Genomic DNA, 22,333 nt, shown 5'->3' on the forward strand with positions numbered 1-22,333 from the left:
ACCACTGCGTATGGGAGATACAAGAAAGCAGGAAGGCAGACCCCAATTACAGTAGTAATCAGATCCCCAAGTAGTCTATCAGCAAGCACTGTGTCACATCTGCAGCTGCTTTCCTTTTGGAGCTATCTCCAATCACACTCACTTGGACTGCTCAGCTCCCAGTGAAAAAAAATATGCTTTCCGTTAAGTTATAGCACAGCATATGGGAGCTAAAAGAAAGCAGGAAAGCAGACCCCACCTGCAGTAAAAAGTAGGGCCCCATGTAGTCTATCAGCCAGCACTGTGTCACATTTGCAACTGCTTTGCTGTGGGAGCTATATCCAATCCCATTCACTTGGACTGCTCAGCTCCCATTGAAAGAACATATGCCGTCGCTTAAGTTATTCCACAGCGCATGAAAACTACAAAAAAGCTGGAAGACAGATCCCACCTATAGTAGTAGGTAGGTCCCCATGTAGTCTATCAGCCAGCACTGTGTCACATTTGCAGCTGCTTTCCTGTGGGAGCTATCTCCAATGCCAGTCCCTTGGACTGCTCAACTCCCATTGAAAAAATACAGTCTGTCAGTAGAAGTGATACCACTGCTTATGGGAGTTACAAGAAAGTAGGAAGGCAGACCCCACCTACAGTAGTAAGTTGGTCCCCATGTAGTCTATCAGCCAGCACTGTGTCACATTTGCAGCAGCTTTCCTGTGGGCACTATCTTCAATCCCACTTACTTGGACTGCTCATTTCCCATTGAAAAAATACAGACTGTCGGTTGAACTTATACTACCTCGTATGGGAGCTACAAGAAAGCAAGAAGGCAGACCCCATCTACAGTAGTAAGTAGATCCCCATGAAGTGTATCAGCCAGCACTGTGTCACCTTTGAAGCTGCTTTCTTGTGGGAGCTTTCTCCAATCCCAATCACTTGGACTGCTCAACGCCCATTGAAAAAATACATGCTTTCTGATAAGTAATAGCACTGCGTATAGCAGCTACAAGAAAGCCGGAAGGCAGAACCCACCTACAGTAGTAAATAGGTGTTCATGTAGTCTATTCGCCAGCGCTGTGTCACATTTGCAGCTTCTTTCCTGTGGGAGCTATATCCAATTCCAATCACTTGGACTGCCCAACGCCCATTGAAAAAATACATGCTGTTGGTTAAATTATACCACTGCATATGAGATCTATAAAAAAACGGGAAGTCAGATCCACCCTACAATAGTAAGTGTACCCCTGTTATAAGTTGCTGTGATAAAGTTCACTAGCCAATTTAAATGACTAACAGATCAAGTTTATTAAGCAAGCAACAAATTTGCAAAGCGCAAAAGACGCGTGACCCCCCTCCCCCCCCATCACAGTCCTTTTATACAGTCCTTATCGGTCAGGTGCATCGCTCCCTGGTGTACTCTGCGCATGTGCCCGTCTTGTTACTAGGTCGTCGTCTTCTTCCTCCTGGTGGTCGTCGGGTGGTCGCTGGGATGAAGTCGGTAGTCTTCCTCTAGTGGCCCGCTCATGAACTCTTCTCTTGGCTCTTATCAGCTCATGTACAACCTATTGTACCTCCTATAAGCACCTTAGCCAACTGCACCTGTGCACATTGTAAAGACTTTACGGTTAAAGTTTTACAAGACTTTTACAATGACTTTAAATGGTTCCTTGCACAACTATTCTTTCATGATTTGATTAACGAACATGACCTCTTCCATTATAATCCCTCCTTTTTTTTTTCCTCATATCGTTCATCAAATTGAAGAACATTTTTAGCCATTTCTAAAACAGGTGTTTCACTTATTTCATCCTCTCCGTTGGCTGCTTGTATTGCTTCCTAACCAGCATTAAGTGGGCTGCTTCTAGCCTCGTTTTTACAATCTCCATTACCTTATTGAATACACAAGGCCCAGTCATCAGCACTAATACCAGTAGAATGCCGGGCCCAGCTATAGCTGACAATAACGTCTTGTGAGCCAAGGGGAATAGTTGAACCATGACTTATACAAAACTTATTGCTGTTCCCTTTCTTGTTTTCGTTTCTCCAAGCCCTCTTGTAATTTTGTCATCATGTCTCTCACTATACCGGTATGATCTGCATAAAAACAGCATTCTTCCCCTAGGGCTGCACACAGTCCCCCTTGTTGTAAAAACAGCAGATCCAACTCCTGGCAATTTTGTAAAGCTACTTCTGAAAGCTTGGAATTTCTGGTTCTGCTGCACTAGAGTTGTAATCCCTGTCCCTGCTTCCGCTGCACCAATTGCCATCAAGGTAGCTATAGTTAGGGCTGTGAAAGGCTCCGGCTTGTGCCGGAGCACCCTGATATTCCAATGATTATAGACAAACTCTTCAGGGTGATTATAAAATGCATGGAACAACGGTTACCTGAATACAATATTCACTGCTGACATTAAATATCTTTAAAGAGGCATGGGGTTACACTGATTTTCGAACAAACCCACTTTGAGCTGTTCAGAGGTCTGATAGGTTCAGTCCGATTGCCTCATAAAATTCGGGGGTTCATGCTATAACATAGCCAGCAGCAGGATAGTTAAACACTCCATCAGCCTGATAACAACATACCATCCCCGGATAATGGGCGGGGCCTTTATCAAATAAAATGCTACTTTCCTTTTTAGTTTTTCACCCCACATTCTTTTAGGTGCAACGCTTTTGCCCTTCTTAGAGGTAGGCTTGGGATCTTAGAATTCCCAGTTTGAGGCTTTGAGAGACTCTGTACCCCACTCCCAGTACGCCTCTGTCTCCTTCACCTATTCTGTTGCTTAGAGCAGTGAGGTTTATGATTTTCTCGGCAGCAGTCGTAATCTTCAGGGGTATTCTCTGTCTCCTTATAGGCCTCTTGCCCACGGGGTGCCTGAAACACTGGCTTTCACATCCAGGTCTTGGTTCTCGGCGCCTTCTATGTATAAAGCACCCTTTTATAAACTTAAATTACAGCTGAAGTTTCAGTTCTCCTGGGACCTCTGCAGCTTCCCACTGATCCTGGGAAATTGGTCCTTAAATAAGACAAGAAAAGGAACCTCCCATCGGGGAGTTTAAAGATGATTCTTTCCAGGTTTTTATCAAGACTTTGTCCCCAGGATTAACCGTGTGGATAGCAATATCTAAGGGTGATCTCTGTACCACCATTCCCTTTTTACAACATTTCACACAGAGAAGTCTCCGTGTCTGTAACAAAGCTAAGGGTAAACATTTAATCCAGGACATTTCTGTTTCTAACATTAATTTCATTAGCTGTTTCTTAATTTCTCCATTCATTCTGTCCACTCTTCTGGAACTTTGGGGATACCATGGGGTATTGGCTCCTAATACTGGTGGTTTCTATTTCTAATTTCGGAGAGTGGATTAATATACCTTCATATTTTAAGAGCCTAGCATCAGTTATCACCTTTAACTCCCCTCCAAAGGTAACAAATAAAAGGTTTTCTAACATCAGGCAGGCTAGGCAGAGGAGCATTAATTCAATCCACTTTTAAATTCTCAAAGTCTCTTTCATCTTCTTTGGGCCATTTAACTAATCCATCTCGAGTTAATTTCTGGTACAAAAATTTTACCTTCTTAATAAAATTTTCAATCCATTGTCTGCAATATCCAACAGACCTAAAAGCTGTCTAACTTGTCTCTTACTCTTTGGAGCTTGTAGAGACAGTATCCCATTTACTCGATCTGGATCAAGTTTCTTACTTCCCTTTATAAAGTAGTGTCCCAAAATATTTTACCTTTTCTTCAGGAAACAGTAATTTAGATTTAGACACTTTCAACCCTTGTAAACTCAGGAAATTAAGCAATTTAATACTTTCCTGTCCACATATTGAACTAAAATAGCTTCTTTGCCTAACTCATAATTTCTCAAGATCTGTTCTAGTGCTTGTCCAAAAAGATTGGGGGACTCTGTAAATCCCTGTGGTAATACAGTCCATCTCAACTGTTGTTTTTTATATGTGTCAGGATCTTCACATTCAAAAGCAGAATAATCCCTGCACTCCTCTTTCAGGGAACATGCCTAAAAGGCATCCTTAAGGTCTAGCACACTATACCACTGGTACTCTTTACTCAACTGACTCAATAAGGTGTGCGGGTTAGCTACCACAGGGAACCTAGTAATAGTTCTCTTGTTTATCTCCCGGAGGTTATGTACTAATCTGTAAGTGCCATCAGATTTCTTTATTGGCAATATGGGAGTATTGTAAGGGGAAATACAGGCCTCAAGTAGTCCTTTAGATATTGGTCTTTCTATTTCTGGTTAATCCTCGTCTACCTTCTTGTGACAAGGGGCACTGCTTTACCCTTACCGGCAGCCCAGGGTTTTTCCTAAGTCTATAATTACGTCTCTCCCTAATAAATTATGATCAGCCTCCGGAACTAATAAAAACGGTCCTACAGCATATTTTGCTGCTTCAGATTCTATCAGTACCTCCTTCACAAGAGGTACTTTAAATGTTTCCCCTTTTGCCCCTACTACTTGTCTTACACCCTTGGGGCAATCACTGGATCGTAGATCTCTCAGCCCCAGAGTCCACTAAAAATTCTACTTTCTGACGCTGAGGACCTAACTTCAGTTTTATCAAGGGCTCGATTACTCTTGTGGTACTCAGCAAATACAGCCCCTGACTCCCCCTATTCTTCCTTAAAAACATTCCATCGTCCTTTGATTCCTTTTTTTTTTTTTTTTCCTGTTGAATGCACCTGTCTCCCAGGCTTTTGTTTCCCTTTCTAGCCCTTTTCCTTGTCAATCTTCTAATTTTTCTAGTTTCTTTCAGATATCTACCCATGATTTTGCCACAAATTGGGTCTTTAATAATGCCTGTCCCACTGGAGCTGCTGGATCTATTCCAGAGTACAGTTGAAGGCTTTTACATAATCTCTCAAGCCAATCAGTCGGGGTTTTGTCTTTTCTCTGTCTCTCATTGAATGCTTTGTTAATATTCTGTCCTCGGGGAACAGACTCTCTGATTCCCTGGACAATGATGTCTCGTAGGTCTGCCATATGGGCGTTGTGCTCCGCCATCAGATTATTACAATTGGACCTTTGCAAGGGCCATTTCACATGTGCGTCTGGTCCTGCCTGGTGCTGTTGATCCCAGATTCTCATTCCTGCTCTTCAAATCATTTCCCTTTCCTCCTTTGTGAATAATATAGTTCATCCCAGGTATAGAGATTTAGCCCTAAGAACTGATCTAATCTCTCAGACACACCCAGAGGATCCTCTACCAAATCTCCTCTTCGGGTGGGCTCTTAGCTTTCTTTTCCTTAAGAGAGAACAAGGATACCTTATCAGAAGGTTGGAGTATCCAGAGACTCGCATATTCAGTTTCCTCTTGGGTAACGGTCTTATCAATTACCCACAAATTGAGGTCTGCTCATAACCAGTCCTCAAAAGACCCAAATATGGGTCAAATAATATGGGGATTTCCTAATGACTCTTCCCCCCACCCCAAACTTCCATACAGTAATGTACCATCCTTTCCTTACTCTTTTGTCTTCTACAGGAGGGAATCATTCCAAAATTTTATCATCATCCCCAGAGGACTTTCTAGGGGAATACCTGGCAGCCTATCCTTATGGCCACCCATGGGATCAGAGGGTTTGCTCTTCCTCTGTCCCAACTTCTAGAGTGCCCTTGACTCGTTCTCACAATCGTTCCCCTCGGTCGTGACCCACGCCCTCGCGGGCAATGGGAACTGCACTACTGGAGGGTCCGCACTCACTTGGTCTCCTCAGTCACTCTCACTCTAGGATAACCACCCCAACCGAACGGAACCACGCAAATACTTACTCAATCCAGAGTCTTCGTTCGGATCTTCGTGCACAAAAATTATGGGGTACTACAGGTTTATTTGCTTATTTGTCAAATTTAGAAGGGGTTCGGAATACAGAGTTTGGCAAAGGAATTTCCCACACCAGGGCCGTCTGCAGATGGGGCGCCCCCCTAGTCTGGGAATCCAATATCAAATTTACCTGTATCCGAGTCACGGCACCAAATTGTTATAAGTTGCTGTGAAAAAGTTCACAGGCCAATTTAAATGACTCACAGATCAAATTTATTAAGCAAGTGGCAAATAAGCAAAGCAGCGCTGAGCAGCCAGCAGATCCAACGGCGTCCACCAACGGAGCGCCACCCCCCCCCCCCTTCTGCTCCCAGTATCAGAGTCCTTTTATACAGTCCTTATAGGTCGAGTGCATCGCTCCCTAGTGTACTCTGCGCATTTGCCGGTCTTGTTACTAGGGGGTCTTCTTCTTACTCCTGGTGGTCATAGGGTGGTGATTTGGATGAAGTAAGTAGTCTTCCTCTAGTGGCCCGCTCATGAACTCATCTCTTGGCTCTTATCAGCTCATGAGCAACCTATTATACCTGCTATAAGCACCTTAGCCAACTGCACCTGTGCACATTGTAGAGACTTTACGGTTAAAGTTTTCCAAGATTTTAAAATGACTTTAAATGGTTCCTTGCACAACTATACTTTCATGATTTGATTAAAGAACATGACCTATTCCATTACAGACTGCAGATAGCGCTCATAGGAAAGCAGCTGCAAATGTGACACAGTACTGGCTGATAGACTACATGGGGACCTACTTAACACTGCAGTTGGGGTCTGCAATCCATTTTTTTGTAGCTCCCATACACAGTGGTATAACTTAAATCGACAGCATATATTTTTTCAATGGCACCTGAGCAATACAAGTGAGTGTTATTAGAGATAGCTCCCACAGGAAAACCGCTTCAAAGGTGACACAGTGTTAGCTAATAGACTAAATGTGGACCTACTTACTACTGTAGTTGGGGTCTGCCTTCCTGCTTTATTGTAGCTCCCATACGCAGTGGTATAACTTCTACCGCCAGTATGTATTTTTTCAATGTGGGCTGAGCAGTCAAAATGACTGGGATTGGAGATAGCGCCCACAGGAAAGGAGGTACAAATGTGACACAGCGCTGGCTGATAGACTACATGGGGACAAACTTAGTACTGTAGATGGGGTCTTCCTTCTGGCTTTCTTGTAGCTGCTATACGCAGTTCTACAACTTCTACCGACAGAATGCATTTTTAAAGGGAACTGACAAGGCCAAGAGCGTGGGATTGGAGATAGCTCCCACAGGAAAGCAGCTGAAAATGTAACACACTGCTTGCTGATAGACTACATGGGGACCTACTTAACACTGTAGCTGGGCCGTGCCTTCCTGCTTTCTTGTAGCTCCCATACACAGTGGTATAACTTATACCGACAGTCTGTATTTTTTCAAGGGGAGTTGAGCAGTCCAAGTGAGTGGGACTGGAGATAGCTCCAAAAGGAAAGTAGCTTCAAAGGTGACCCAGTGCTAGCTGATAGACTACATGTGGATCTACTTACTACTGTAGGTGGGATCTCCCTTCGTGCTTTCTTGTATCTCACAGAGGCATTGTTAAAACTAAAGGTAAAGCATGTATTTTTTCAATGGGAGCCGAGCAGCCCAAGTGAGTGGGATTGGAGACAGGTCCCAAAGGAAAGCAGGTGCAAATGTGACACATTTCTGGCTGATAGACTACCTTGGGAAGTACTTACTTACTGTAGGAAAGGTCTGCTTTCCTGCTTTCTTGTAGCTCCCATACACAGTGGTATAACTTCTACCGACAGTCTGTATTTTTTCAATGGGAGCTGAGCAGTCCAAATGAGTGGGATTGCAAATAGCGCCCACAGGAAAACAGGTGCAAATGTGACACAGTGCTGGCTGATAGACTACATGGGAACCTACTTAACACTGTAGCTGGGCCGTGCCTTCCTGCTTTCTTGGAGCTCCCATACGCAGTGGTATAACTTCTACTGACAGTCTGTATTTTTTCAATGGGAGCTGAGCAGTCCAAATGAGTTGAATTGGAGATAGCGCCCACAGAAAGCAGGTGCAAATGTGACACAGTGTTGACTGACAGACTACATGGGGACAAACTTATTACTGTAGATGGGATCTGCCCTCCTTCTTTCTTGTAGCTCCCATACGCAGTAGTATAACTTTACCGACAGCATGTGTTTTTTCAATGGGACCTGAGCAGTACAAGTCAGTGTTATTGGAGATAGCTGTTGGCTGTTGGCTGATAGACTTAATTATCTCACATTGACGTTTCCCATCCGAATGACCGTGAGCACCGCTAATTGTGTTCAGCCCAGTCCTGTTACACAGGGTGTTATTGTCTACTAGTCCACAAAATTCCTCCGGATTCCATACGGGCAATCCTATCAAACACCTTTTAAAAGGATTAGTAATCCCTCCCAAACTAAGACAAAGAGATGATTAACCAGCAAAGGTTATCCATATATTATCTCTAGGCTGATTAAAATGCGTCAAACTTTTAGATATTATAGTTACACTAAAAGCTATGGTTATAACAAAACACCTCATGATTATTCATTAAATTCACTGTCTCTTTGTTATATAATGTTCAGTCTTTTGATTGTTAGCCAGTCCTCCAATGACCGCAAGACGAGGGTGTATTTATTCTCCAATCTCTTCCTGTCCTTTTTTGTCAGATGATTTGATCTCCGCAGCTTCAAGGACAGCTCTTGTCCACCTGGCTGGCACCCAAATGGATCCTGTGGGAGAATCAACATACACATACCCACGTCCCCAGTATAATACTTTGGCCAGAGGCTGCCATATCCCTGTTTTAGGGTCACGATATTTAACCCATATTTCTTTCTTTCTCTTCTTTTGTGCTTTTGGATTATGATGCATTATTAGAGGTGGTAGCTTCTTTTCCCCAAACACACACAAGTGGTTCATAACAAATAAGGCCTTTAACAATTTCATATGTGGGTCTTTAACATCCCTATATTTACCAAGATATCTTTTCAGAGTCCCATTAGCTCTTTCTATGATGGCCTGTCCTGTGGGGGAATGGGGAATCCCTGCTACATATTCAACTCCCCATTGACTCGTGAACTGTTCTATGCTTCTATTTATATAGGCCGGCCCATTGTCTGTCTTTATTTTCTATTCAGTTCCAGGCCCTTTCTCTACAGATTAAAAATATACCCGTGGGCAATTTCTTCGGTGATATAATACTAGAGACATTACAGCTGGAATACAATTGCTTAAATACTGTTTCTGACTTCAAAGAAGAGTCTAAGGTGGCCCAATACTTTCGATTTCTATTAAAGTCATGGATATCCCGTGACATAAAACTTATCCAATTTCCCCCAGTTCCATTAGTACCAAAGCTTGCATTGGCACTTCCAAACATGTCTATTTCCTCAGGGGGTGAGGCTAATGTGGTATTAAGGGACTTAATTATCTCACATTGACGTTTCCCATCTGAATGATGGTGATCATCGCTAACTGTGTTCAGCCCCGTCCTATTACACAAGGTGTTATTGTCTACTAGTCCACAAAATTCCTCCGGATTCCACATGGGCAATCCTATCAAACACGTTTTAAAAGGATTAGTAACCCCTCCCAAACTAAGACAAAGAGATGATTGACCAGTTTGATTAGCAAATATAACCTTCAGTCTTTTGATTGTTAGCCAGTCCTCCAATGACCACAAGACGAGGATGTATTTATTTTTCAATCTCTTCCTGGCATTTTCCGTCAGATGGTTTGATCTCCGCGGCTTCAAGGACAGCTCTTGTCCACCTGGCTGGCACCCAAATGGATCCTGTGGGAGAATCAACACACAAATACCCACGTGCCTGGGTATTAGTCTCGTGGTAATTAGCCTCGTGGTAATTGTTTTTTGCAAATTATATGACAAAAATATCCACTCCAAGATCCTCAATGGGTCTTTCGCTACTGAATCCCATTGCATCAAGACTGCCATTACATGCTGGTTTTGACTTATCACAGCAATGTTAATTGACAAGTCAGGATCATATCGGTGACTGTAGTTATTGACTATCTTGTTTCCTATTTTTTCTATTGCTTGGATTTTCTGCCGAGACAGTTTTCACGCACTATCAGCCTCTACTGAGCCCTTAAACAAAGGCATTAGTGGCGCAAGATCCTCATTCGTGATACCACATATAGTTCGTACCCATTGGATATCACCTATTAGCATTTGAACATCTGTTAAGTTAGCAAAATCTGTTTTAATTGCCACCTTCTGAGGATAAATGCACGCATCAGTGATAATATTACCTAAATATTTCCAAGAGGCGTGCATTTGTACCTTCTCTGGCGCGATTACCAACCCGGAGATGCTTAACTGCCAGTACACGTCTTGTAGAATGCGATGCTGGTCCAGGTCTTTTCCTGCAATCAAGATATCATCCATATAATGGTAAAATAAGACACGAGGGTATTTTTTGCTCAGAGGTGCCAGCGCCCAGGCAACGTAAGTTTGACAAATAGTTGGCGAGTTCTTCATTCCCTGAGGTAAAACAGTCTATTGATATCGTTTTGCTGGCTCTTGTTTGTTAATCGGTGGTACTATAAAAGCAAACTTCTCACTGTCATCCTCATGTAGGGGAATTGTGAAAAAACAGTCCTTTAGGTCAATCACCAACAGGAGCCACTCTTTTGGAAGCATTGCAGGAGAGGGTAATGCTGGCTGTAAAGCACCCATGTCCTGCATCACTGCATTAACAGCTCTTAGATCATGTAACAGCCTCCACTTCCCTGATTTTTTTAGGGATAGTAAAAATTGGTGTTTTCCATGGACTGGTGGATGGCTTAATATGACCTTTCTCTAATTGTTCATTTACTAATTCATGAATGTCGGCGAGCTTTGCTTAGCGGCCATTGATCAATCCAAACTGATTTATCTGTAAGCCAGGTTAAATTCAGGACTGGTCGCCCATCAATGGCTGCCATTAAAAATTTTCATTTGACAAACGAAAGCCCATTTGGCTTAAGACGTCTCTACCTAAAGGCCAAACTGAAGTATTCATTACATAGGGTCTAATTTGCACATATCTATTCTCTTCACCCTGTACGCATACCGAAATCAGATCTGTGCTAATTTTTGTCATCTGTATTCCTCCTAGTCCAACAACAGGGGTGTCTAAATTCTCTAAAGGCCAGCTTTTTGGCAATTAGGATAATGGAACAATAGTAACATCTGCTCCCGTATCCAGTAATGTGTTGTACCCAACCATGTGTTCACTATTTGGATGTTGGAATACAACCATATGAGTGGGCTTTCCCTGTGAAAGTGGCATTGCCAGTCTTACCTCAGGTACTCCAGTGGATCCAAAACCACCGTCTTCAGCTCTGAACGGAACTAATTGAGCTAATTTTGTTTCTTTTAGGTATATGAACTGGTGGCTGCCAAACTTTAACCATTATTCCAATATTTCCTTCATAATCCGCATCAATTACACCGGGGAGCACAAAAATACCCTGTCGAGAGTCTGATGACCGTCCTAAAAGCAAAGCACTGAAACCATAGCCAAGGGGTCCGTTAGCGTTCGATAACTGTTACCCCCGTGTTGTGGATGGTTACATCTACTGCTGTTTCCACATCCACTCCTGCGCCTCCTGGAGTGGCTGATCTGAGGCCATCCAGGCAGCTGTTGGTGCTGAAGGGCGTTTTTGTGTCATCGGGCTCGCCCTTTTTGCGCTCGTTAACTCATTTCCCTTACACATTGTATGTCTGGCCACTCGAGAGCGGCACTCAGTGGCTCTATGGCCAAACTTGCCACATCTGTAACAACTGCCATTAAATCTGCCGTTGGACCCAGATGGTCTGGCGGAGCTGTTTGTCCATACCAATGGTCTGGACCGACATTGATTTTTCACGTGTCCTATTTTTCCACAGTTAAAGCATTTTGGCCTCCGATTTCCTTTGTGAGGTTGAACTAAAGGTTTCAATGCTGTTGCCATAGCTTCAGCTAAATGTGCTGACGATCCTACCCTAGAGCAGGCTTCTATCATGTCGACCAAAGCTGCTGTCTGCGGGAGAGCCTGCAGGATCTTTTTGCAGTCATGGTTAGCGTTAGCAACTGCTAAGTGTAACCCTATTTCTGCCTTTACTTCAGTTGACAGGTTTGGTATACGATCCAGAGCTGCTCTTAGACGGTCTAAAAAGGTCATGAAAGGCTCATTACGTTTCTGTATAATAGTTGTATATGAGGGAACTGGCACCCCCATGTCAGGAACAATCTTAAATGCTTGACGAGTCAGTGTCTGTGTTTGCTGAAAAATAGCTTCATTCAGTCGGGCTTGTACCTGAGGATCAGCAAACGGTCCTTTACCCAACATCATATCTGCTGTGACGACTCGCCGCGGATCTCCCTGTTGTAAGTCCATATTTTCTACTACTGCCACATCAACTCTTTTTTCCCATTCAGACTCCCATAGTAATACCTGAGTGGGCTTCAGGAAAGTTTCTGCTAGCTTCCGGCAGTCAAATGGAGTCATTAATCCACTGGCGAAAATATGATCCAATAACGTTTGAACGTATGGATTGGACAAGCCATATTGCATTACAGCTTTCTGGCCTTCCCTTACCAACTTCCAATCCAAAGGTGCCCATTGTCGTTTTCTTTGTGCTACTATTACTGGAAATGCTTGTGGAATAAATTCTCCTTCGATTACCGCATCACGTATGAGGCCTCTCCATTTCTTAGTCAGATCATAGTCATCTGGCCGGGGGTCTCTGAGCACCTGTGGGGATGAAACTATAATCTCTGGGTTGGTTAATTCATTAATTCGTTCCAAAAGTTGATTAGCTGTTGCTTTTAGTTTTTCCATCAGTTCCTCCAAATGGGCCAAAGTCTGTTTTATATCTTCTCCATGTCGTATTAATTCTTCCTTTAATAATTGTCTTTGTTGATCTTCAACTTCACTAGATGTTGGGGGTGATGATGGAAAAGGAATGCACTCAGGGATTGATGAGCTCAGGGGCAATAGCATATCCACATTGTCATTTGTAAAACGTACCTTTTGTTCTCTGCCAGATACTCCTTCAGGCATAGCAGAAGGATGGGATGGGGCAGGATGGTGAAGTGTGGGTGGGAGGGGAGGAGAAGCAATGCACATATTCGGCTCCTGGAACGGTGCTCTAGGGGGTTCTGGGGGTGGTGGGCTCACATCCATGCTCTCCTCTTCTAGAGGTGGAGCCGAGGGTATTACGGCATTATCCCCTCCAAAGAGTCTTAGTATTTTCTTCTAGAGGTGGAGCTGATGGTACTATAAAGTCACCACCTCCAAAGAACCTTTTAGCATCTAATGGGAAAGCAGATGGTAGAGCAGTTTCTGCTTTCATGACAGCAGCTGCAGTACGCTCAGCTTCTAGCTGCTGTATAATGGATGATACCTATTTACACAAGCGCATAGCATTATTCAACATGTCTCCTAGGTTTTCCCAGTGTCCCTTTCCATATACTTCTTGGGGGAAAACAAAGAGACCTACTTCCTGTCCCCATCTTACAAGTCTTAGCAAATCCTCTTTCATAATTGAAACCTTTCTCAGCAAGGATATGCTGAAGGATGTCAATAGGATTTTCCTCTTTGCTTATCATTTTTCCCATTATATCACTTTACTCAGATCACTTGCCTTTTCAAGCAGGATACCAAGTGCTTTTCTGCCGAGGGTTCTTAATGCAACCAATTCGGCGAATCACGTCGGGGTCACCAAATGTTGTAGCAGTGCAGGCAATATTCACACAAAGACGTAGAGAGTCTAAGTAATGCACATGCAGAGACATACACAAGCAACATAGTAAAACCACCACAATTGACTCAAAGCCACCCCTCCATTGCTGACTACCTCCTTATATGCTGCTTCTGCCCATGAGATCACGCAGGGCCCAATTGATTAACTTGCAGCACCTGTTTCCGAAGTGGCTTACCAGCTGCATTAACTTAACCCTACCATCTTTATTCAAGCTGGCTGGTCCAAGCTACATCTGTGCCTACACCCGACAGCATATATATTTTTTCAATGGCAGTTTAGCAGTCCAAGTGACAGTGATTGGAGACTGCTTTCACAGGAAAACAGCTGCAAATGTGACACAGTGCTGGCTGATAGACTACATGGGGATCTACTTACTACTGTAGTTAGGGTCTGCCTTCCTGTTTTCCTGTACCTCCCATACGCAGTGGTATAACTGAACTGGCAGCGTATATTTTTTCAATGAGAGTCGAGCAGTCCAAGCGAGTGGGATTGGAGATAGCGCCCACAGGAAAGCAGGTGCAAATGTGACACAGTGCTGGCTAATAGACTACATGGGGACCTACTTACTACCGTAGTTGGGGTCTGCCTTCCTGTTTTCTTGTACCTCCCATACACAGTAGTAAAACTTCTACCGACAGTCTGTATTTTTTCAATGGGAGTTGAGCAGTCCAAGGGAGTGGGATTGGAGATAGCTTTCACAGGAAAGCAACTGCAAATGTGACACGGTGCTGGCTGATAGACTACATGGGGGCCTACTTACTACTGTAGGTGGAGTCTTCCTTCCAGCTTTTTTATAGCTCCCATACGCAGTGGAATAACTTAAGTGACATCATATATTTTCTCAATGGGAGTTGAGCAGTACAAGGGAGTGTTATTGGAAATAGCTCCCACAGGAAAGCAGGTGCAAATGTGACACAGTGCTGGCTGATAGACTACATGGGGGCCTACGTACTACTGTACGTGGGGTCTGCCTTCCTCCTTTACTATATCTACCATACACAGTGTTATAACTTCTACACACAGTCTGTATTTTTACAAAGGGATTAGAGCAGTCCAAGTGAGTGGTATTGGAGATAGCTCCCACGGGAAATAAGCTGCAAATGTGACACAGTTCTGGCTGATAGACTACATGGGGACCTACTTACTACTGTAGGTGGTGTCTGCCTTCCTGCTTTCTTGTAGATCTTATACGCAGTACTATAACTTAACGGAACACATCTATTTTTTCAATGGCAGCTGAGAAGTCCAAGTGAGTGGGATTGGAGATAGCTCCAACAGGAAAGCGGATGCTAATGTGACACAGTGCTGAATGATAGACTACATGAAGGCCTACTTAATACTGTAGGTTGGGTCTGCCTTCCTGCTTTCTTGTTGCTCCCATACACAGTGGTATACCTCTTACAGACAGTCTGTAGTTTTTCAATCGGAGTTGAGCCGTACAAGTGAGTGTTACTGGAGATAGCTCCCACAGGAGAGCAGCTCCAAATGTGACACAGTGCTGGCTGATAGACTACATGGGGACCTACTTATTACTGTACGTTGGGTCTCCCTTCCTGCTTTCTTGTAGCTCCCATACTTGCTGAAGACGACGGGAGACAGTCGCACCCTATAGTGATGAGCAAGTCTCAACTTTGTTTGCAAAGATACAACTCTTTTATAGATACAATAATCAGGCTCATAAACATTGCAAAAGCTAAACTCATCATTGGTTTCCAGTTAAATGTCAATCCTGCCCCTGTTTCAACATACTTTGGATGCTTGTGGCTGCTCAACCCAAACTAAGTTCCTGTTTTCTCATCCTGTCATCATACAACTCTCTTGCTCAAGGACACCACGTCCTTGAGCAAGGATTCCGTATCTTATCGCTTAATGCTTACTTCCTAACCAGCTGTATTCTATCATGTCCTCTTTCCTCTAGCCAAGTCTCCAAAAAACTCTCTACACTTCCCCCGTTTTCTTTTTGGACAATGATATTAGCCTGCCACATCCTCTCAAGTGTTCTTTCTATTGTCCGTTGACAACAGGGAAACACTAACAATACAAATAAAACAATACCCATAAAACATATTCCATACATTATAACATTTCGCAACCAAGGGCCTATTCCCCGTCCCTTAAGCCATCCTTCAAGTCCTAATCCCCCTTCATGTTTCAACTGATGTAATCCCTGTTGAAGTTCTTTCAGTTTGGCATGTATCGAGGTGGAATGGTCCGACAGGTTCATACAACACGTGCCCTCAAATTCTTCACATCCATGTCCATGGGCTAATAATAAAAAGTCTATGGCAACTCTATTTTGTAACACTGCATGATTTACACTTTGAACGTCAGCTGTTAACATATCAATCATTTCTGAAGTTTTATTTAACTCGTCTTTAGTCCAACATCCTAACTGTTTAGCCAAGTTCATGGCCTTATTGGCTGCTCCACCTGGCAAAAGGGTGGCAACTATGACTTGCTTCAGTTCACTCCAAAATCGTGGGGGACCAAGATCAGTACAATCAAACTCATAAGAACTAGTTTTTTTGCGGGAGCTATTATTATGGTCAGCAAGCTGCATTAGCGTAGGTAAGTTAGGGTGGAATAAAGAGAGTTTCCCCAAATAACAGGGTCCACCCCGGGGGATTTACTGGTATTCCGTTCCAGGTCCTTTCTCCACAGATTAAAAATATACCCGTGGGCAATTTCTTTGATGATGTAATACTAGAGACATTACAGCTGGAATACAATATCTTAAATACCATTTCTGACTTCAAAGAAGAGTCTAAGGTGGCCCAATATTTTCGATTTCTATTAAAGTTATGAATATCCCGTGGCATAAAACTTACCCAATTTCCCCCAGTTCCATTAGTACCAAAGCTTGCATTGGCACTTCCAAACAGGTCTACTTCCTCAGGGGGTGAGGCTACTGTGGTATTAAGGGACTTAATTATCTCACATTGACGTTTCCTGTCCGAATGATCGTGATCATTGCTAACTGTGTTCAGCCCCGTCCTATTACACAAGGTGTTATTGTCTACTAGTCCACAAAATTCCTCCAGATTCCACATGGGCAATCCTATCAAACACGTTTTAAAAGGATTAGTAACCCCTCCCAAACTAAGACAAAGAGATGATTGACCAGTTTGATTAGCAAAGGTTATCCAAATATTATCTCTAGGCTGATTAAAATGCGTCAAGCTGTTAGCTATTATAGTTACATTAAAAGCTATGGTTATAACAAAACACCTCATTATTATTCATTAAATTCACTGTCTCTTTGTTATATAATCTTCAGTCTTTTGATTGTTAGCCAGTCCTCCAATGACCACAAGACGAGGGTGTATTTATTCTCCAATCTCTTCCTGTCCATTTTCGTCAGATGGTTTGATCTCCGCAGGCTCAAGGACAGCTCTTGTCCACGTGGCTAGCACCCAAATGGATCCTGTGGGAGAATCAACACACAAATACCCATGTCCCCAATATAATACTTTGGCCAGAGGCTGCCATATCCCTGTTCTAGTGTCACGATATTTAACCCATATTTCTTTCTTCCCGTCCTTTTGTGCCTTTGGATTATGATGCATTATTACAGGTGGTAGCTTCTGTTCCCCAAATACACACAGGTGGTTCATAACAAATAAAGCCTTTAACAATTTCATATGTGGATCTTTAACATCCCCATATTTACCAAGATATCTTTTTAGAGTCCCATTAGCTCTTTCTATTATGGCCTGTCCTGTGGGGGAATGGGGAATCCCTGCTACATATTCAACTCCCTATTAACTCGTGAACTGTTCTATGCTTCTACTTATATAGGCCGGCCCATTGTCTGTCTTTATTTTCTGAGGAATTCCCATTGCCACAAAACTACTATATAAATGACACTCCACATGTATGGCCCTCTCCCCTGTCTGTGCTGTTGCCCAAACGAATTTGCTCCATGTGTCTATGCTTACATGCACATATTTTAGTCTTCCAAACTCTGCCACATGAGTGACATCCATCTGCCAAATTTCATTTGCAGATAATCCTCTAGGGTTCACTGCCAAGCCTAAGGCAACACCTCCATTGTGATGGCTACAAATGGGACAAGCTCTAACAATAGCCTTTGCATTCTTTAGCGATAATTTAAACTCTCAGTGTAAGCCCCGTGCATTCTGATGAAACAGGGAGTGCGCTTCTCTGGAGAGTATCTGTTTGGACAGAGGCGGGTTATGTGTCACTGTGACCAACTTATCTGCCCTAGCATTACCTTCTGCCAGCCCAATGTCCCATTTATGGCTCTTGATATGTATAACGGCATAAACATGCTCCCTAAGATTTATTGTCTTCTGCAACTGTATTAATAATTCAAATAGTCTGGGATTCTGCACTTCCTTAATGGAGGCGTCCTCGATTCTCTCTACGATACCCGCGACATAGAACGAGTCTGTAACGACATTCAGGGGCCCTTCCAGGTTCATCATGGCCCATACTACTGCCAACAGTTCCAAGGTTTGTAATGTGTCTTTCTCTTCTGCTTTTATTAGTTGGTGCTTCCACTGCCCTTCCTCTTGCCAGGTTATTGCCGCCGTTCTAGACTTTCTTCCTGCATCCGTGTTTGCTGTCGACGCATCCGCGATGGGGGCCGGCTCTCGTTTGGGTCGTACTAGCCAATTCCATTTTCCTAGCCATTGTAATGGTGCTTTTTTTATTTTGTCTGTTGCTACTATACTGCCGCCACCTAAGAGCGCCTCCTGAAGATCTTCTGTATTGTCTAAATACCATTTTAAAGACTCCTTTTTCATTGGTGTCCTTATCGTATGCGGCTCAGCACCAGTTACTTGTAATGCTCTTTCACGACCCTTTTTTATTAGTCCCGCCAACATATCAATTTTTTTGAAAAAGGGTTTTTGTTTGTTGTAAGGCTGGGGAAATCCATTCTAGAACCCATACCTCCCCCATTTTCTTTTGAGATTGTGTCAAGGCCCCAAGCAAATACTTTGTGCTATACCAGATGGTTAAGTCAATAGGTAAGTCAACATCGTGACGTCGGACCTGCCCTTGTATGACACAGTCCATAATTTTTTGAAGCGCATCCTGAAGCTCTGGTGTTACCTGTATTTGACGCGTGGGGTTGGTTCCTTTCAAAAGTGGTCGTAGTTTTTCTAACAACTCGTTGGGTTGTTAGAAAAAACCAACCACTGTTGGTTTTAGCCATTGCATATCCCCTAAAAGCTTCTGAGCATCATTCGGGGTCTTTATTTGTAGTTGGAGCTGTGGCTTCTGTGGTACTACGAGCTGTTCTGATAAAGACCATCCAAGATATTTCCATGGAGCTGTATGCTGAACCTTTCCTGGAGCTATCACAAGGTGGCATTGAGCCAGTGCCTGTCGAATCTCCTCCACCTGTTGTTCCGTAAATGGTGCAGGCTGAGAAAAGAGAATATCATACATATAGCTGATAGACTACATGTGGACCTTCTTACTTTTGTAGTTAGGGTCTGCGTTCCTGCTTTCTTGTAGCTCCCATAAGCAGTGGTATAACTTCTACCAACAGTCTGTATTTTTCCAATGGGAATTAAGCAGTCCAAATGAGTGGGATTGGAGATAGCGCCCACAGGAAAGGAGCTTCAAAGGTGACACAGTGCTGGCTGATAGACTGCACGGGGGACCTGAGACTACATGGGGATCTACTTAGTACTGTAGGTGGGGTCTGCCTTCCTGCTTTTTTGTAGCTCTAATCCGCGGTAATATAACTTATACAGAAATAATGTTTATTTAAAGGGAGGTGAAAAACCCAAGAGCGTGGGATTGGAGATAACTCCCAGAGGAAAGCTGCTGCAAATGTGACACAGTTCTGGCTGATAGACTACATGGGGACCGACTTACTACTGTAGGTGGGGTCTGCCTTCCTGCTTTCTTGTACCTTCCATACGCAGTGGTATAACTTAAGCAACAGCATATATTTTCTCAATGGGACCTGAGCAGTACAAGTGAGTGTTACTGAAAATAGCTTTCACAGGAAAGCAGCTGCACATGTTACACAGTGCTGGCTGATAGAGTACATGGGGACCTACTTACTACTGTAGATGGGGTCTGCCTTCGTGCTTTCTTGTAGCTCCTATAGGCAGTGGTATAACTTCTACCGACTGCATGTATTTTTTGAATGTGAGCTGTGCAGTCCAAGTGAGTGGCATAGGGGATAGCTCCCACAGGAAAGAAGCTGCAAATGTGACACAGTGCTGGCTGATAGACTACATGGGGATCTACTTACTACTGTAGGTGTGTGGAGAAAAAATGAGGGAGCATGGACATGGATCCCAAGATATAATGTTAGATCTGTTGGGGCAAGGCAGCCTGAGCTCTAGTTATATGAATTTAATGCACAATCAAGACCAGAGTCAGAGCCATGGTTAAAGCAGTTGCTGTCATGCAGACAGCAGGCCGCTTTGTGTTCCCTCAAGGTCAGACAGTTTTCGGCTAAAAGTGGTAAACAACTTTGGGGAAAAACAAGATGGGAAAATGTGAGGGAGCTTGCTTATGGCAGAAACTGCAAGTAGGATGAACAAGAAAATGTAAATTAGCTGCTATTGCTGAGCTAGCTTTGAAGCTGCTGTGTATATAAGTTAGAGCCTGCTCTCAATAAAGAAGAAGATTTCTGCTGTCACTCACATTGAGTAGGACTGATTTCTTCCCACCCAGCTGAGAATCGGACCCTGGATTGATAGCCGCATGAAGTAGGCTAGGAGCTGGTTTTTCAGGCTTCGAGCCTGGGTTTTTCAGACTTCGAGTCTGGTTCATTTTTCAGGCTTTGAGCCTGGCTTCAGGCTTCGAGCCAGGGTTTTTCAGACTTCGAGTCTGGTTCATTTTTCAGGCTTTGAGCCTGGTTTCAGGCTTCAAGCCTGGTTTTCAGACTTCGAGTCCGGTTTTTAGGCGAAGAGCCGAAAACTTGACGGCATAGGTGGGGATTGCCTTCTTGAATTCTTGTAGCTCCCATACGCAGTGGTATAAATTAACGGATAGTGTGTATTTTTTCAATGAGCGTTGAGCAGTCCAAGTGAGTGGCATAGGGGATAGCTCCCACAGGAAAGAAGCTGCAAATGTGACACAGTGCTGGCTGATAGACTACATGGGGACCGACTTACTACTGTAGGTGGGGTCTGCCTTCCTGCTTTCTTGTTGCTCCCATACGCTTTACTATAACTTCACAGACATTTTTTTTTTTTTTCATTGCTAGTTGAGCGGTACAAGTGAGTGTTATTGGAGATAGCTCCCACAGGAAAGCAGCTGCAAATGTGACACAGTGCTGGCTGATAAACTACATTGGGACCGACTTACTACTGTAGGTGGGGTCTGCCTTCCTGCTTTCTTGTTGCTCCCATAGGCAGTGCTATAACTTCAACCGGCAGTCTGTATTTTTGGAATTGGGAGTTGAGCAGTCCAAGTGAGTGGGATTAGAGATAGCTTTTACAGGAAAGCAGCTGCAAATGTGACACAGTGCTGGTATTCCAATGATTACAGACAAACTCTTCAGGGTGATTATAAAATGCATTGAACAACGATTGCCTGAATACAATATTCACTGCTGGCATTAAATACCTTTAAAGAGGCATGGGTTTGCACTGATTTTCGAACAAACGCACTTTGAGCTATTCACAGGTCTGATTGGTTCAGTCCGAATGCCTCATAAAATGGGGGGTTCATGCTATAACTTAGCCAGCGGCAGGAGAGTTAACCACTCCATCAGCCAGATAACAACATACCATCCCCGGATAATGGGTGGGGCCTTTATCAAATAAAATGGTACTTCCCTTTTTAGTTTTTCACCCCACATTCTTTTAGGTGCAACGCTTTTGCCCTTCTTAGAGGTAGGCTTGGGATCTTAGGATTCCCAGTTTGAGGCTTTGAGAGACTCTGTACCCCACTCCCAGTATGCCTCTGCCTCCTTCACCTACTCTGTTGCTTAGAGCAGTGAGGGTTATGATCTTCTCGGCAGCAGTCGTAATCTTCAGGGGTATTCTCTGTCTCCTTTTAGGCCTCTTTCCTCTCGCCTTTTGCTCCAGCACCCACGGGGTGCCTGAAACACTGGCTTTCACATCCAGGTCTCGGTTCTCCGGGCCTTCTAAGTATAAAGTACCCTTTTATAAACTTAAATTACAGTCCCCACTGGACTCAGTTGTTCTATACTTCTAAGGTATTTCTATTCCACAATCTGTTACTTTAAAATAGGTATTACAGCCCTACTGATTATCTCACACCTTTCTGACGATCACAATGTAAACATTAAACTCTAATATTTTACAAAAAGGAAATCCCTACACTCCACTCCTCAGTTAACATGTCACTTTTTATGCAGCTGAAGTTTCAGTTCTCCTGGGACCTCTGCAGCTTCCCACTGATCCTGGGAAATTGGTCCTTAAATAAGACAAGAAAAGGAACCTCCCATCGGGGGGTTAAAGATGATTCTTTCCAGGTTTTTATCAAGACTTTGTCCCCAGGATTAACCGTGTGGATAGCAATATCTAAGGGTGATCTCTGTACCACCATTCCCTTTTTACAACATTTCAAACAGAGAAGTCCCCGTGTCTGTAACAAAGCTAAGGGGAAACATTTAATCCAGGACATTTCTGTTTCTAACATTAATTTCATTAGCTGTTTCTTAATTTCTCCATTCATTCTGTCCACTCTTCCGGAACTTTGGGGATACTATGGTGTACTGGCTCCTAATACTGGTGGTTTCTATTTCTAATTTCGGAGAGTGAATTAATATACCTTCATATTTT

Source organism: Colius striatus, chromosome W, assembly GCF_028858725.1.
Source record: "Colius striatus isolate bColStr4 chromosome W, bColStr4.1.hap1, whole genome shotgun sequence".
Lineage (NCBI taxonomy): Eukaryota > Metazoa > Chordata > Aves > Coliiformes > Coliidae > Colius > Colius striatus.